At 43.7% G+C, this 16,645-nt stretch overlaps 1 protein-coding gene across 2 annotated transcripts in view; it reads left to right on the top strand.

Moving 5' to 3' along the window:
- RYR3 (ryanodine receptor 3) overlaps positions 1-16,645 on the top strand; it is a 510,816-nt gene that overhangs the window by 142,878 nt on the left and 351,293 nt on the right. The gene's annotated exons all lie outside the window — the stretch shown is intronic.

Here is a 16,645-nt window from a genome sequence, read left to right as displayed (position 1 = left end):
ACCCTTATCTGCTTTATATGAAAGGAATGGATATTGATGCTTCATTCTGACCTGACTCAGGGCTTACACTCTAAAGTGATAAAAGGAACACTCTCAATCCCTGAAATGATAAATGTTGCATAGTAACTCCGATTTTGCTTGTGTTCAACACGTGGAGAGCTACATATGGGTGAGCTATGATTTCAGAATTTTATTTGGAATATATTTACTTGAAAGTCACGTGAATTATTTAACACTGTGGGACACCAGCCATATATATTCCCCCACATTTTGGAAAGAAGATTAAAATTGCTTTCCCTATTTGCAAGTAGAAAAAAAAATGTGCCGTAAGTAAAGTCAGGTGGACATATATTAACTTTGGGATGTGGTTTAGATATTCTGACTCCTGCTACTGAGATGGAAATGTGCTATTGTAGCGAGGGAGAGACTTGGATTTTCCACCAAGAGTTTCCACTCCACAACTACCAACAGTTCCCTTATACATTTTGAGACCTCTTATTCTTGGATGTAAAACACTTCAGTTTCCTTAGGGAATATGAAAAGTGTTACGCGTTTAAAATAGTTTTACATGCTTTCCTCTGAAGTTACCAGAAAGTCATTCACTCTTGTCATGAGAAGGGTTTGGGAGTGGGCTGGGGAAAGGAAAGGAAGGACCCACAAGTATTATAACGCAGTTACCAGGGTGCCTGGGTGGCTCAGTCCATTACTCAATGCCTTTAGCTCAGGTCTTGATCCTGGGGTCCTTGGATGGAGCCCCGCATTGTCGGGCTCTCTGCTCAGTGGGGAGTCTGCTTCTCCCTCTGCCCCTCTACCCTGCTTGTGCTCTTGCTCTCTCTCTCTTGCTCGCTCACTCTTAAATTCTTAAAAAAAAAAAAAAAGAAAAAAAAAACGAAAAAAACACAAAACCAACATAGTGCCATGTACATTGAGAACATTCAATAACCACTTGCTAGTTGGTTGGCTAGTTTTCCAGTTTAAACTTTTCAAATTCCTTAGTTTGGAGAAGTGAGATATTAGTTTTTCTTGGTGATTCTTTTGTGGCTGACAGATTGTCATCTTAGTCCTGTACTCCAAGGAGGAAATCCCATGAGGCAGTACTACAATTGCCTAGTGAAAAAAGAAATCCTGACATGTTCTAGAGGAACACACCCACGGGGCGGGGTGGGGAGGGGGGCAAATGGTAGCCTTTGGTGATTGGAGGGTTTTGAACCGACAGTGAGCTAGCCTTTGGATCCTTGATTAAAAGAGAAAACCCCAACACCTGATCTTTCCCTCACTTACTTCCCTTCTGTCATTTCCCAAACTCATTTGTTTTTTTCTGTGAGTCCATGCCTGTGTCAGAGTATCTGGCAGCCTCCTGTGACACTCCCACGCTCTAGCCCCTCTACCTGGAGTCTGTGGAGGAGTCTTCCACCCTCAGCATGCATCAGTCACAAGGAGAGACCTTCAGTACTTGGACCCAGCGCCTGCCTTAGGCATTCCCAGCATTTGGAACAGGGTGGGACTCAGGCATCAGTAGCCCTTAAAAAGGGCTCCAGGTGATTCTCACATCGCTTGTGATTGAGCCCCACTGCTTTACAGCAGAGTCCAATTTGTTTTCCTGCAGACTCCTCAAAATGAGAGAAATCCAGGAAAAAACATGACATTAAAATGAGTTATTTCCTTCTTTTCTTTCTCACCAAGTGAAGCAGAACTTTGTGGCTTGGAGATCTGGGGCTTCCTTTTGCCCTGGGGTGATCTAAGACCAATTTCCCACAGTCTTGTGGATGTGGACATCTGGGTGGTCCTCGTGGTGGGGGATGGACTTGAGGCTTGGACAGGGCAAGGCCAAGAGACCAAACCTAGGAATGTCTCACTTTGGAGGCTGCAGAACAGGGCTTCATAGGTAGCAGAGACCTGCATCCCTGCCCATTTACTCCTACCCAGGAGACCGTAGGGTGATGAGGGCCAAGATACAAGACCTGAAACACCAAGACTTTGGGGATCACTATCTCTGTGGCTAAGGAGGGTAAAAAGTAGTGGCTACTTGCCATCAAATAGACCACACAGGCTTGGATAGTGAGTGTATTGGCAGCAGTCTTCACGGGCTGAAAACCAGCTGCTTTATTCCAGATTTTATGGTCAATATAAATCTCCTCTGATAATTATGCAGACCTGAGAAGGATAAAAGTTCTTTAAACAGGACCAAGATTGAAATTATTGAGAGTAGGGATTCAGAGCCAGACGTTACTGTATTTAGTGGAGGGAAAAAGCCAATATGGAATTTTTTTTTTTTCATCTGAGGGATATGGAGTAAATTCTAGTCTCTGTAACAGAAGGAATCAAGCAATTAGTCTCAAATAATTTGAGTTAACTCCATCTTGTATGCTTTTGATTTTATTGGGTTTTCATTAGATTTTGGTTTGGCCAAGAACTCTGAGGACTTTTGCTGCAGGACGACACTGCCTTTTTAAAACTGTTCACAGGATGACTTGTGAATTTTTATGGCTGGGCTTAGGAGCATCAAGCAGTGTGGTGGTGGTGGTTAGGGGTGGGTGGGGATGGGAGTTAAAGCAAGGTGGACAGAGAGAGTGGCCTTGGGACTTGACATTGTGTTTTGACTTGACGTGAGATCCAGAAAGAATTGGTTGTTTGTATTTTATTTAAGAAAGATGAACCTACCCCTCCAACTAAAGCCCTCCAGCTGCAATATCCAGCCCTGTTAAGGTGAGAAATTGAGAAAAGCAGCATCAGTCAGTGGGAGTGGTATCAATTATTATTATTTTTTTAAATTTTTTAACTTATTTATTCATGAGAGACACAGAGAGAGAGAGGCAGAGACACAGGCAGAGGGAGAAGCAAGCCCCATGCCGGGAGCCTGATGTGGGACTCGATCCTGGGTCTCCAGGATCAGGCCCTGGGCTGAAGGCAGCGCTAAACCGCTGAGCCACCCGGGCCGCCTAATATCAATTATTAAGCTACTGAAACGATTTCTTCACCAGAAGAGCCTTGGTACAGTGAGAAGGGCTTGGGTTTTGGAGACTTACAGAACTGGTTTTAAATGTCCACTTACTAGTTTGATGCCTTTTTGTATTCTAGGGCCTAGCAGTGCGTGGTGTGTGTAATAGGCCATAACAGTGAATACTTCATAAATGAATGAATAATGGATGAACAAGAGGAATAGCCACCCAACTCTGAGCAGTCTCTTAAAGTACCTGAGCCTAGCCTCCGTGTCTTTACCCATAAAATGGGCATACTGATGACTAGAGATTTTTGAGGCTTGTATGAAATATGAAGTGCTGAAACCAGTGCCTCGTGGAGCCCCCTGATACTTGAGCTATGCCCTCTGGCACACGCATTCCCTGGGTGCTGTATTCTCACAAATTCAGAGTAGGATGAGCCTTGCCGAATTGAAATCCTCAAGTGTGGGAAATTGTTGCACATGATAACCGACTTTGAACCTCAACTAAATACTGAGTCCCAGGGAGAATTCCTGTTCAGAGACCTGGTTTTGCTTGGTTTTCACGGGTCCTCTGGCTCTTCGTGAGCTGTGTCTCAGGATCCCTAACAGTCTGGTTGTTGTTTTTTCTTTTAATTGAAGCATAATTAACATACAGTGTTATATGAGTTTCAGGTGTACCACATGATTCAACACTTCTATAATGCCCAGTGCTCCCCAGTATTACAGTATTATTGCCCATATTCTCTGTGCTGTACCTTTCATCCTCATGACTTCTAAGTGGGAGTTCATGCCTCTGGATCTCCTTTATTTCACCCAGAGCCTCCCGTCCCACCTGCCCTCGGACAAGCACCAATTTGTTCTCTGTATTTAAAAGTCTGGCTTTTTGTTCGTTTCACTGTTCACTTGCAGTTTTTTAGACTTTACATATAAGTAAAATGATTCAGGATTTGTCTTTCTCTGACTTATTTCACTTAATGTAATACCCTCTAGGTCAATCCATATTGTTTCACATGGCTGAATAATATTCTTTGTGTGTGTGTGTGTGTGTGTGTGTGTGTGTGTGTGTGTATCACATCTTTATTTCTCTGTCAGTGGGCACTTGGTGGCTTGAATATCTTGGCTACTATAAATAATGCTGTTTTTATAAAAAATATTATAAACCTAGGGGTACATATATTTTTCAAGTTAGTGTTTTTGATCTCCTTGGGTAAATACCCAGTAGTGGAGTAGCTGGATCACATGGTATTCTATTTTTAATTTTTTGAGGAGCCTCCATTCTGTTTTCCACAGTAGCTGCACCCATTTACATTCCCATCAACAATGCATGAGGATTCTTTTTTTTCCCACATTTTCACCAACACTTGTTATTTGTCTTTTTCATTCTAGCCATTCTGACAGGTCTAAGGTAATCTCTCATTGTGGTTTTGATTTGCATTTCCCTCATGATGAGTGATGTAGAGCACCTTTTCATGTTGGCCCTCTGGATGTCTTTGGAAAAACATCTGTTCAGGTTATCTGCCTATTTTTATTTTTATTTTTTTAAATAATAAATTTATTTTTTATTGGTGTTCAATATGCCAACATACAGAATAACACCCAGTGCTCATCCCGTCAAGTGCCCCCCTCAGTGCCCGTCACCCATTCACCCCCACCCCCCGCCCTCCTCCCCTTCCAACACCCCTAGTTCGTTTCCCAGAGTTAGGAGTCTTCATGTTCTGTCTCCCTTTCTGATTGCCTATTTTTAATTGGACTATTTGTGTTTTTGGTGTTGATTGTATAAGTTCTTAAGTATCTTGAATGTTAACCTTTTAACAGATATATTATTTGCAAATATCTTCTCCCACTCAGTAGGTTGCCTTTTTATTTTGTTGATGGATTTCTTTGCTGTACCAAAGGTTTTTGTTTTGGGGTAGTCCCAATAGTTAATTTTTGCTATTGTTTCCCTTGCCTGAAGAGACATATCTAGAAAAATGTTGCTAAGGCTGATATTAAAGAAATTACTGCCTATGTTTTCTACCAGTTTTATGGTTTCAGATCTCACTTTTAAGCCTTTAATCCACTTTGCATTTATTTTTGTATATGACATAAGAAATGGTCTAGTTTCATTCTTTTTTAAAAAATTTTATTTATTCATGAGAGACAGAAAAAGAGAGGCAGAGACACAGGCAGAGGGAGAAGCAGGCTCCATGCGGGGAGCCCAACGTGGGACTCAATCCTGGGTCTCCGGGATCATGCACTGAACTGAAAGCGGCGCCAAACTGCTAGAGCCATCCAGGGGTCCCTCTAGTTTTCATTCTTTTGCACGCAGCTATCCAGTTTTCCTAGAATCATTTATGGAAAAGACTGCCTTTCCCCGTTCTGTATTCTCTCCTTTTTTGACGTAGATTAATTGACCATATAAGTGTACCTATATTTCTGATGGTGTCTGGTTTTGATTCCTGACCATCAGGTACTCCTTGGTCTACAGCTTTTTTTTTTTTTTTTTTAAGATTTTATTTACTTATTTGAGAGAGAGTGAGAGCACACACGTGCATGTCTGTGGGTGCACGAACTGGGGGAAGGGCAAAGGGAGAGGAGATCCCAGACAGACTCTGTGCTAAGTGCAGAACCAGATGCCTGGCTCAATCCAACCACCCTGAGGTCATGACCCCAGCCAAAACCAAGACGCAGACACCCAACCAGCTTTTTACTCAGATTTGACACAACATTTTGATCCACTATTTGTCCTAACCATTATTTTCATTCAACAAATTTGTGACATGTATGCTCCATATGGTAGGTATTAGGGATATAACACAAACAAGAGGAGATGAGCAGGATGAAATTCTTGCCTTCTAAACAGAAAAGTTCTGGTAAGAGGGGATTTAGATAAATCCAGGAGTTACAATGCAAAAAAGTAAAGTTTTTTTTTTTTTTAATTTTAATTTTAATTAAAAAAAATTTTTTTAAAGTAAAGTTTCTGATTGAAACATACATAGGAGCTAATCCTAGGACTGATGAAGTGTCAGGGAGGAAAGAGAAGTAACCCAAACATCCCTGGGTTCCTGACTCTGTCTCCCTCAGATTCTTCTGGTCCTAGATTACATCCCATCTAAACTGTCACCCCAAACCCATTTGAGTCAATGTATACATACTACAGGATAGTCATCCACTTGGAATTCCAGTAGGGCAGATGTGTGGCCTGTCTTGTTTATCAGTGTACCACAGGCCATGAAAGAGTCTGGCACATCAGTGGGCACACGAATAATTCTTGAATGAATGTATGACTTAATTCTGCATAGAGCTAGAAGAAATTGAGGGGTGTGTCCTTCCTTTCTCTCTCTGTTTCTTCTTTCTTTTTCTTCCTTTTTTAAAGCTAATCCTGGATAGTTCATTGGGCATAATGCACCATTAGATTTTGAAAGCCCTTATTTTGCTTTTAAGTGACCTATTTTCAAAGACTTATCTATCTAAATATCAGCCCATAAATTTCATTACAAGCTATTAACTTCATCAAGCATACTTTCTGAAAAAGACAGTGTTCCCTAGCTATTAGATTTTGTATGGAAATTGCTAGATGCTTTGTTGTTGCTTTTGGATTTTACAACATCTGTCAGTAAATTGGATTATTTATGCACACACTCGAGTATTTGGTTGTATCCTTCATGTTGGATCTTAGAGGTTTGTTTACTTTCTCTACAAATCTTAAAGGGGAAGATTCCAGAAAGTACTCTGTCTGAGGTACCGTGTTATGCCAGTAGAAAGGATCTCAATACTTAGTTTATTCCCATGATACAAAAACAGATGGTACTGTGGCCCACTCTCCTCATTGGCGGTCCTATACAAGATCTGCCTACAAGTGGATGGGCTGTCATGGGTAAATTGCAAGGCCCGGGGAAGGTGTTATACCTCAGTTTAGAAACCAAAGGTCCAAGAATCAATGATAAAAGCAAAGGAAATTGACTTGAAAACAAAGAATGGATCTAATAGCATAAAAGTATGGCCATCATTGCACAATTCGTCATGGTCTCAGTTGTGGTGAGGTAGAATCTGAATTGGATGCTCTTTGTCCAGTTCTCAGGTCATGGTGCTTAGACTGCATCAAGATGGAGACACAGAGCAAACCCATCAGCATTTATAAGGTGAACATGGGACGTTGAAGTGTCCTGGTCAGATCCCCCTTTTAAAATCAGGTTCAGATCCGTGTTTGGATCCAGAGACCTAAATTTTCCTGCCATAGCTGTATTATTGACCCCTGCTATCCCTCTAGGTTAGACATTGAACACCACAATTTGCTTTAGTTTTCCAGCTTTTTCCCATTTGTCCTTCACCCTGGCTGATGTGCCTAAAGAAGGAAAGAAACCAAGAGAGTACATGTATGCACCAGGGTATGGTCCCTCACCTGGTACGTTCTCATTGGGTGAGAGAGTATTTGAAATACCAACACTACAAAATAAGATTTTATAGAAGACCTTCATGTGGAGCTAGAAATTCCCTTGGTAGAAACTAGGTCATTATTTTTCTATCCTATGAGAATAGGAAGAATTAATTGACATTATTTCTGGAAGAACATGTCACAGGTCACTGCATTCTTCCATGTCTAAGAGCAGCAGGATCTGAGAAGGAATTAAATGCATGTGTAAAGCTTGTCCCTCTAACCAGTGTAGGGAAAGGCTTTCCACCATGCCCTCTTCTCTGCAAGTTCCAAATGGACCAAACCATGGCTGACGCTGAATAGTTTTTATATTCTGAAGAGGATAGCAGAATATACACCTTCCAGTTGATGGAGCAGCAGGAGCCCCGGAGGCTACAGGGACTTCTCTTGCTGGTCAGTCACCAATAAACAGCTGAGCCGGAGGACTGTTTTGTCACTTCCCATAAAGCAATAGAAGAGTGTAATGAATTCATAAGTTTTTGTGGGCACTGTACCTAATAGGAAATAACATGACTAGTCATTCAGTGACCTACCATGTGCCAGGTGCTGTTTCAGGCATTGGAGGTGCAGCATTGAGAAAACCCGTATCCAGGAGAGTTATGTTGTAACAAAGGAAGAGACACCTAAGAAATATATATTCTTAGGTGACAAGTGCTAATTGGAAAAGAAAGCCGGTTAAGCAAGGTGGGAATGAAGTGGTGGTCATATATTGGGTAACAGGGAAAGGTCCCTCCACTGTGGGACACAGAGCTGATGGTAGGGAGCTGTCAGGCATTTGGAAGAAGAACATTCTAGGCAAAGGGAACAGCAAACACAAGGGGTGGAAGGGAGGGTCACACTTGAAAATTGGTACTCACAGAGAGGAGGCCAGCACAGCTGAAATGGGGCAAGCAAAAGGGTGATAGAAGAGAGGTTGTTGGGAGGTGGGGGCAAGTTTAGGACCTTACAGGCCACAGAATTCTACCTCTTTCCTGGGGCAAGAGAGCCACTGGGGCATTTTGAAGAGTGGGATGACCTATCTCAGGTCTTAAAACCCTTTGGGGAGAGAGAAGAGGTATGAGTGGGAAACAGAAGTGGTGACTGCAGTCATCATACCAGGAGATGATGCCTGAGCCTGGCAGCAACAGTGATGAGGGTGCATGGTAGGCCAGCTGGTTGCATTCTGAAAGGGCAGGATGGGTAGGATGTGTTGCTGGTGTGGATGTGAGGTGAGAGAAAGAAAGGAATCAATAAGACTGCAGTATTTATTTTATTTTATTATTTATATTTTTTATATTTTTGTCTAAGATCCTAAAGAGTTTGCCATGTCTTGAGACAGAGAAGACTCTGTGCAGATTCTCAGGGGAGGCAATTAAGAGTTGGATTTTGGAGATACTAAGGAACTGGAGATAACAGCTGGGGTTCAGAAGAGAAGCCTAAGCCGGTGATACAAACATGGGAGTCATTCATGTACATGTGGTTTTTATTTTTCTTTTATTTTTACTCTTTTTTTTTTAAAGATTTTATTTGAGAGACCACCCACGAGGACGTGCACATGCGAATGCATGAGTAGGGGAAGGGGCAAGGAGAGAGGGAGCGGCAGACCACCACCATCCACCACATGTGGTTTTTAGAGCCACGAAAGCAGATAATATAAGGAAAGGAGTACTGGTAAAGAAAACTCAAAGGGACAGTCTGGGAGCGTTATAAGGGAGCAGCAGAGAGGAGAAGAGGATGGTATGCCTGCCAAGGATACTGAGAAGGAAGGATCTGCCAGTAAATAGAGGGGAAAACTAAAAGAAAGTCTACCCTATGAGCCAAACAATGAAAGTTTTTAAAGAAGGGAGGAATGATAAACTATCATTTCCCTATATCAACCTTCTGTCTCAGGATCCTGAAATTTCCATTTTACTGCATTTTGCAACCATCCATAGTAAGGAATGAGAGACAAGAACCATCCCCAATTTTTGAGAGATTGGAAAAACAGTGAGGAGTTCCTAAGGTGTAATGTTACTACATCAAAAACACAACAGCAAGAGGAAAAACCCTAGAAAACTGGTCTCTAGGGACACAGTATAACATCAGCTTCTGCAAATTGGACATTGAACTAGCTAGCCTCCTCCCTCAGTCCATAATCTTTAACTTCCAACATTTTTAAATGGGATTAAAAACTTTGGTACGTCTCATGGAGCTATTGTGGAAGCAGGGTATCATAGTTCCTTCTATACAATACCCACCATTTCTATGTTGGCATTCCAGACCCTACAAGTAAGAAAATGCAGAAGATTTTTACACGCAATTTTTATGCATAAGCGTTTTTGTTAATGTTATCAGTTGTTTTCAAAGTATATGATTTGTTCACTAAACTCCCAAATATTTGTGCTTTTCTGTGCCAGGCACAATGCAGAACACTGAGGTTTCATAAGGAGGTGAGAGGCTCTTGCCTCCAAGGAGCTTAGAATCTAAGAAGAGCAGGTAGTCAGAATGATTGCTATTTGCAGACACCGCCAGCACCATTAATTCTTGTGAAATAATTGAGAGATGGTCTTGTCTTCTGAAGAGCTCACTTATTTTTCATTTAGAAGATGCTTTGGGGTAAAGTCGGACAATGAGCTGTCACCCAGGTCTGCACGTATTAAGCAAAGAGCTCTAACTGTATCTGTTTCCTAACATAGTTATGTCTGATGTTCACGATGAGTGGCTGGACACATCTTCCTCTTGAAAGCGATAAATGGTTGTGGATTTCCCTCTGCAATAATTCATGCACTTAAATGTGGACCATGAGATCCGCTGGACTGCACTCTGTCCCACACGCTCCCTGCTCACGAGCTTCTTGGTATCTGTGATGTGCAGATCTAACTATAGAGCTGTCATCAGATTCCCAGTGATCTACCTTAAATAGGACTGTCGGACATTTTGTTTTTGTCCCAAAGAGTCTTTTGCAAATGACCCAGGGAGAAGAGGGAGAGCCAGGGTGCCCCCAGCCATCACCACAGAATTCCAAACTTGGTTGTTATCACACGGGTCTGAAGCCAGGGTAAGAGACAGAAGCACTAGGGTTAGAATGGGCAAGCTCCATTCATTTTCAAGTTCAAGGTTCTTCAGCTGGAGGAGTCTAGAAAAAACTTTGTCAGAGATGACCTGTGATGACTTAAATCTAAGCAGAGAGAGCCAAAGGCTGTCCTTGCTCAGAGACAATCACTCAACACCACCACAAGCTGAATCTTTGACAGGAATAGCTGGTCCTTTTGAACCGCATAGCTTGGACGGATGCTGACATACAATATACCTTGGATTTTAATCCTTTCTCCCCCTCTGTTACAAGTTTGTGGATGATGTACATACCTTCCAGTGTTACAGTCATTGAGCACAGAAAAAAATTGTTTTATTTCATTTTCACTCCTCTGGTTGTTCTCTCTGGCATTTTGTTGTTGATTTGGTCACTTTCCGGTATTGTATGGCCATGTGAGGGGGCTGGGAGTTATCTATTTTTATTAGCACTATCACCACAGGTCTTAAAGTCAGGGAGATGTGAGTTCAGACCTCTTACTAAAGTCAGTCTCTTGGGGGAGACTATTGGGTGTCATGGTGAATAGGACACGCTCCTGATTCAGATAGTTCTAAGGTTCAAGGTCAGAATCTATTATTTACATGCTGTGTGGTGCTAGGCAAATTAATTAACCTCTGCACTTCAACCTCTATATCTACAGATAGAAAGGATGTTAGTATCTACCTTATAGGACGGTCGTGAGACCAGAACTGAGATGCTGTGACATGGTGGCACATAATAACTGTTCATTAAATACTTCTTTATTAAAACTGTCTGATTCCTCTGCTGGCTTCATTCTTAAAATGATTGTGTTGTTAACGTTAAACAACCTAGGGGGAAATCTCATAGTGTGTCTGGTATGGAATGAATAGTTGGTATCAATAATAATGAAGTAACAACAAAAACTTCTGAAATGGACGTCAAAGCCTCATTATTATTGCTCATTCTCCACTTTTTTATGTCAACATCTGTTCTGAGATTATTCAGTTCTGACTCATCAGTGAAAAGTGACCTTTTCTGCAGTAATTAATGTCACATGGGTGAGAGTAGACAAATCTCTTCTTAAAATCTGATTCCGTCGCCATCAGTCAGCATGCTCTTACCAAACACATTCTGTTCCCAGCTTGGATGGGGAAGCAGTTTTCTGCACTGAGTTTATAATTAACTAGGAATTGTAAGGTAAAAAAACACATGCATTCAATACATTTTAACTGTATATTTTGTATATTGTATATGGTGTATATTGTGCACAAGGCACGATGCTAATGAATATCCTGATAGGTATAAACATGAACCAGATGTGGATCCTGCCTTCAAGGGCTGCAAAACAAGCTGAAAGGGCTGGGAGAGAATGTGGACACAGACAGCCTCACCACCATGAGACTGTAGGCAAGTTAATGAACTGCGCTGTGCGGGAGCTCCTCACTTGTCAAGTGCAGGTGACAATAGTACCTATACTGTCATGTTGGGGTGAAGCTTAGCAGGGTTATTATAAGGCACAGTGCTCGTCATGAGATCAGTAAATGTTAGCCATTTCAAAATATATAGTTGGGATAAGGCATGCATGTAAATAAACATAATGCCAAAGTGTGGTGATATTGCTATGGAAATTTGGATAGAGGAGAGATTACGTAGAATTCATAAAGGAATGTGGTATTTGAGCTAAGCTTGGAAGGATAATACATGCACACAGAAAAAGAGGGAAAATCAGGGCGGCTTTAGAATCAGTATGAGTAGGAGTGTGAAGGTAGACAAGACGAAGGAGTTATTACAGGGAAGTTAGAGTTACAGGGAAGAAGTTAAGGTAAAAGGTCAGAGAGTGAAGGTCTTCGTATGCTGGTTCAAGGACTTTGTCCATGTGGACAGTGGAGAGAGGCCATTATGGGTTTTCAACAGAAAAATGGTAAGGTCAGAGGTGTGCTCTGGTAATAGACCACAGGAAGAATGTTCTGAGTATCATAATAGTTTGTCTTGGTCTCTAGACCTCCAGTCTGTCCTTTTTCTGGTCTGCCATAGGACGGGTGGGAGAGAAGACTCAGAGACAGGATATGTTGATGTCTGGGCCTGGGCTGCCAAGAGGTTGGATGTGTCATTAACACACATGGAACATAAAAGGATAAGTAGACTGAAAAGTGCCTTTGGGTACACTGGGACACGCTGGTCTGTGGTACGTATGGATAAAGTCAAGAATAAGTTGGGGTTGGGAACCTTACAGTGCTACCAGGTTGGAGGTACAGATGGTCCAACAACTCCTCTGAATAAAACTAGAAACCTGAAGAATGGATGAGATTGCTAAAGGGAGATGACAAAGGACCACTTTTGGGTGACCTCTTAGATGCAGGGAGAGCAGGAGAAATTGAACATGGAAAGGATCCATTGGAAAGGCAGAGAACAAGGAGAACAGAGAGTTGAATAAAGGGACAGAAGAGTTGGGATCCCTGGGTGGCGCAGCGGTTTGGCGCCTGCCTTTGGCCCAGGGCATGATCCTGGAGACCCGGGATCGAATCCCATGTCGGGCTCCCTGCATGGAGCCTGCTTCTCCCTCTGTCTGTGTCTCTGCCTCTCCGTCTCTCTCTGTGTGACTATCATGAATAAATAAATAAAGTCTTTTAAAAAAAAAAAAGGACAGAAGAGTTTCAAGAAGGAGTGTTTTAGGGAGGCTGGACGAAAGACTTATCTGGGAGATGGGAAGGCAATAGGAATGGAGGAGAAGTGAGGCTGGAGGCAGAGGGAAGAACTCGCTTCCAGAGGAATGGGCAGAGACCTTTTGACGTATTTCTGTAGAAATCAGGAAATGTTTACGTGATCTTTGGTATTATTTCCTGGGAACCTAAGACCTGTGTACCCTTCATCCTTAAGGGCAGAGACTAGGTCTAAAAAGTCTTTCCATTACTGATTATGATGCTCTCTGACCTAGCACTTTGTCTTTTGTCTTATAGCTGGGGGGAGGTGGTGATTTGATGTTGACTGAGTCAGATCTGCTGAGTCCTACAAAAAAGGGGAAAGTTCCTATGGTCTTATTCCAGTGAAAGCAGAGTTAAAACAAGCTGAAAATGTACTATTGAAAAAAAAATCCCATAAATTGATGGAACAAAACTCCAGAGTTGTGTTACTTTCTCTATGAAAAAATCCTTCCCTTCCAGGAAGAGGCGGCCAGCGCCCTCTGGGAACTGGAAGTCCTGGTGAAGGAGAGTGGGAACATGGAATGTAAGAAAGCAAGAAAGAGAAGATTGGGTTCACAGAGCAAGATAGTCTGGTTCCAGATTTATAACAGGAATTGTTCTAGGTTTTGACAAGGAATGTTCACCATCATGTGTTACTAAAACTGTGTAGTAATTAGGTCAAGGTGTTTGTTTTGAAGAGACTGTCCACATGAACCTTGAAGTTAGTTGAGATGAAGCTCAAGTGGCAGGAAGGAAGCCAGATCTTGGCTTACATGACCTGGTGTGCTCTGTGGTATCTGTCCTGGCAGGATGCTTTGTCATTGGATGGTAGTCAACAAATGTGTACTGGATTCGCACAAAAATGATCAGGCTTTCTGATTGTCATTAAGAGTCAGATAAATGGTGGGAGAACTAAGTAGGATGTGGGTACATTGCCCAGGAAGATGTGGAGATTGACAATCACGTACCTCAAGGTAGAGGAATTTGGTACATGAGCAGAAAAGTGATTATCCAAACTTGGCATTGAGGATTGGGGGAGAGTGCTGGAGCTCCTGGGGAGGAGGATTGCAAGATGTGGAAGAATTTGCAGCCTCCAATCCCAGGGAGCTCCTTAGAAATGGCACTCCCTGAAAATAGTCAGATTTGATTTAAAGCAAAGGGACAAAGAAGAGAGGTAATGGGAAGAGAACATGCATCAGTCAAGAAATGAGTGACCTAGGGAGGGCCAGTGACTGGAGGTGCTTGTGTTCTGGGTCAAACCAAGTGAGAGGCCTAAGGAGATGGTTGACTTGTGGTTCTGAACGGAACTTTGGTGCAAAGATTACAGTGTCACGTGCTCAAGGGCTCGAGATGTTGGTCTGTTGAAGATGTGCGGGGGGCGGTTGGTGCTGTCTAGAGTGAAGACAGGTCCAGGCTGCCACTCCAGATGTTGTCTGCAGCCAGGTCAGCACTGGGCATACGGTGCCAGACAGCACTGGAAAAAAGAGGAAAGCATTTGAAGAACAGGAAACTTGCCTCAGAGTCCTACACCCATTTGCGTGTCACCCAGAGAGTTTGTGCTGGGCTGCCCTTCGGCAGACAGCTGTTGGGCCACAGCAGGTTCCTTGATCGCGTTAGCTGTTGGGCAGCCTAGGTTATGAAGGTGCGAGTTACAGGACAAGGAGGCAGCCAGTGCAAGGTCAAGCCAAGGTGGTTTGGGTACCTTGGAGTGGAACGGGCATGGGAAATGGGATCATGGAGAGAGGTGTCTTCAACTCAAACTGAGGAGAAAATTTTGTCAACCTTCACCCACTCATGAAAAGTCTGGTCCATAACACACTCCTGTGATTTCCAAATACCTGTTTTTTTTTTTTAATTTTTTTTTTAAATTTTTATTTATTTATGATAGTCACAGAGAGAGAGAGAGAGAGAGGGAGGCAGAGACACAGGCAGAGGGAGAAGCAGGCTCCATGCACCGGGAGCCCGATGTGGGATTCGATCCCGGGTCACCAGGATCGCGCCCTGGGCCAAAGGCAGGCGCCAAACCGCTGCGCCACCCAGGGATCCCTTTTTTTTTTTTGCTGGTGAATCATGCATAGGTGGGGGGGATACCTAAGTATTTCTCAGTAGGGGGTCCTCTTGACAATTTGGACAGAAAAATTATGTTTCGAAGACTGTCTCTTTTGGCACAGAGCACTTAACTCCCATGACCCATTGCAATTCATGTAGTGCCCCTGAGTCATTTGCCCAACCTAAGAGTACTCCCTTGTTGCCTGTGCCCTCCAGGAGGATGTGGTCACCTCTGGGCACCAGAGAATCTGGGGCAGACGCCACCTGGGGGGAAGTTTCATTCTCTCCAGAGATTTCATGGAACCCACATTTTGAGACTAGGGCTATTCTGCAGTTTTATTCTGTCTCAACCCAAAGAAGACCATGAATTGGGACTTCACTATACGCAGAGGCTTTTGAATTTATTACCGACTTGATTTTAATAATGAATGGTGACATTTCAGTGCCAGTGAAAGTGTGGGGCTTTCCCCCCTCCTCAGTCATCTTTTCATGGGCCTGTGATTTGGAGTCTTCTCATGTTTTCCTATACCCTGACCAATCTCGGGGTACCAGCAGACATCCTTTTTAAGGCTCTCTTACTATTGAATCTTGTTTATCTTCCCATCACGGGGAGGATGTTATTTTTTCCATATGCCTAGACACATGGCAGCCCCCTTTCAGGAAAAAACATTTGTTTCATCTTCGGGTCCAATACCCTGGGATGCACAGTAGCCCCAGGAGACGTGGGGCGGAGACACGAGCAAGGGAACAGTTGCTCAGGAAGAAGCCCCACCTGGCTCTCCTCTCCTCACTCCTTTAACTCAGCCACACCTGTAGGTAGACCTGCTGGATGCCCGAAGCCCAAGGTGAAAGTTAACATGGTGAGGAGGGGGACGTAGACGGGGAAGAGCGGTCTGGAGTGGAGGGCCTGCTAAGGGGAGTGCTGTCCTCTGAGCCTAAGGCAGGGGTGAGCAAGAGGTGAGCATTGGTGTCAGTAGTGGTTGGCCTCGTTTCTGGACCATTAATGAGAGGAATGCTGTTCAGCCAAGGTCTCTGAAATTTCCGGAGGGTTGCTTCTGATGACGCATAGGGGAGAGGATCCCCCTCCTGACGAGTTCAGGGCGGCTTCTCCTTCCAACCTGAGTCTTCCAGGCTCCTTCTCAGCCTGCCTTTCACATCTTTCCAGGACCCATTTCCCACACACTCCCCAGCTTCCTTCCAGAGCCCCTGGCAAACGGGTCACCCACTATATCCGCCCCCACCCCCACAACGTGGCTCTTGCCTCCCCCGGGCCTCACCCAAGGTGGACTCTCCCTCCAGGGGTCCCCGGTTGCCTGGTCTCTGCTGGCGTGTCTGTTGCTGCAGCTGCAGCTCACCGTTCCCCTCGTGTACCTGGACATCGCTTAGATTTACGTTCCCGTCTGCTCACCTCTTGAGACGCTCTGCCCACCCGGCTTGTGTGTGGTCCTGCACCTCCGAAACCAGGCCAGGCCCCCGCTGCCTGGGGCTGTGGCCCACAAGTGCCTCGCACCTCAGCCTGCCCCCTCCCCCGGGGTTCCCAGCTCCACCCA

The sequence above is a fragment of the Canis lupus genome, chromosome 30 (genome assembly GCF_003254725.2).
Source record: "Canis lupus dingo isolate Sandy chromosome 30, ASM325472v2, whole genome shotgun sequence".
Taxonomy (NCBI): Eukaryota; Metazoa; Chordata; class Mammalia; order Carnivora; family Canidae; genus Canis; species Canis lupus.
Note: the sequence above shows the minus strand (reverse complement) of the source record. Positions and strands in the feature narration are given on the sequence as shown.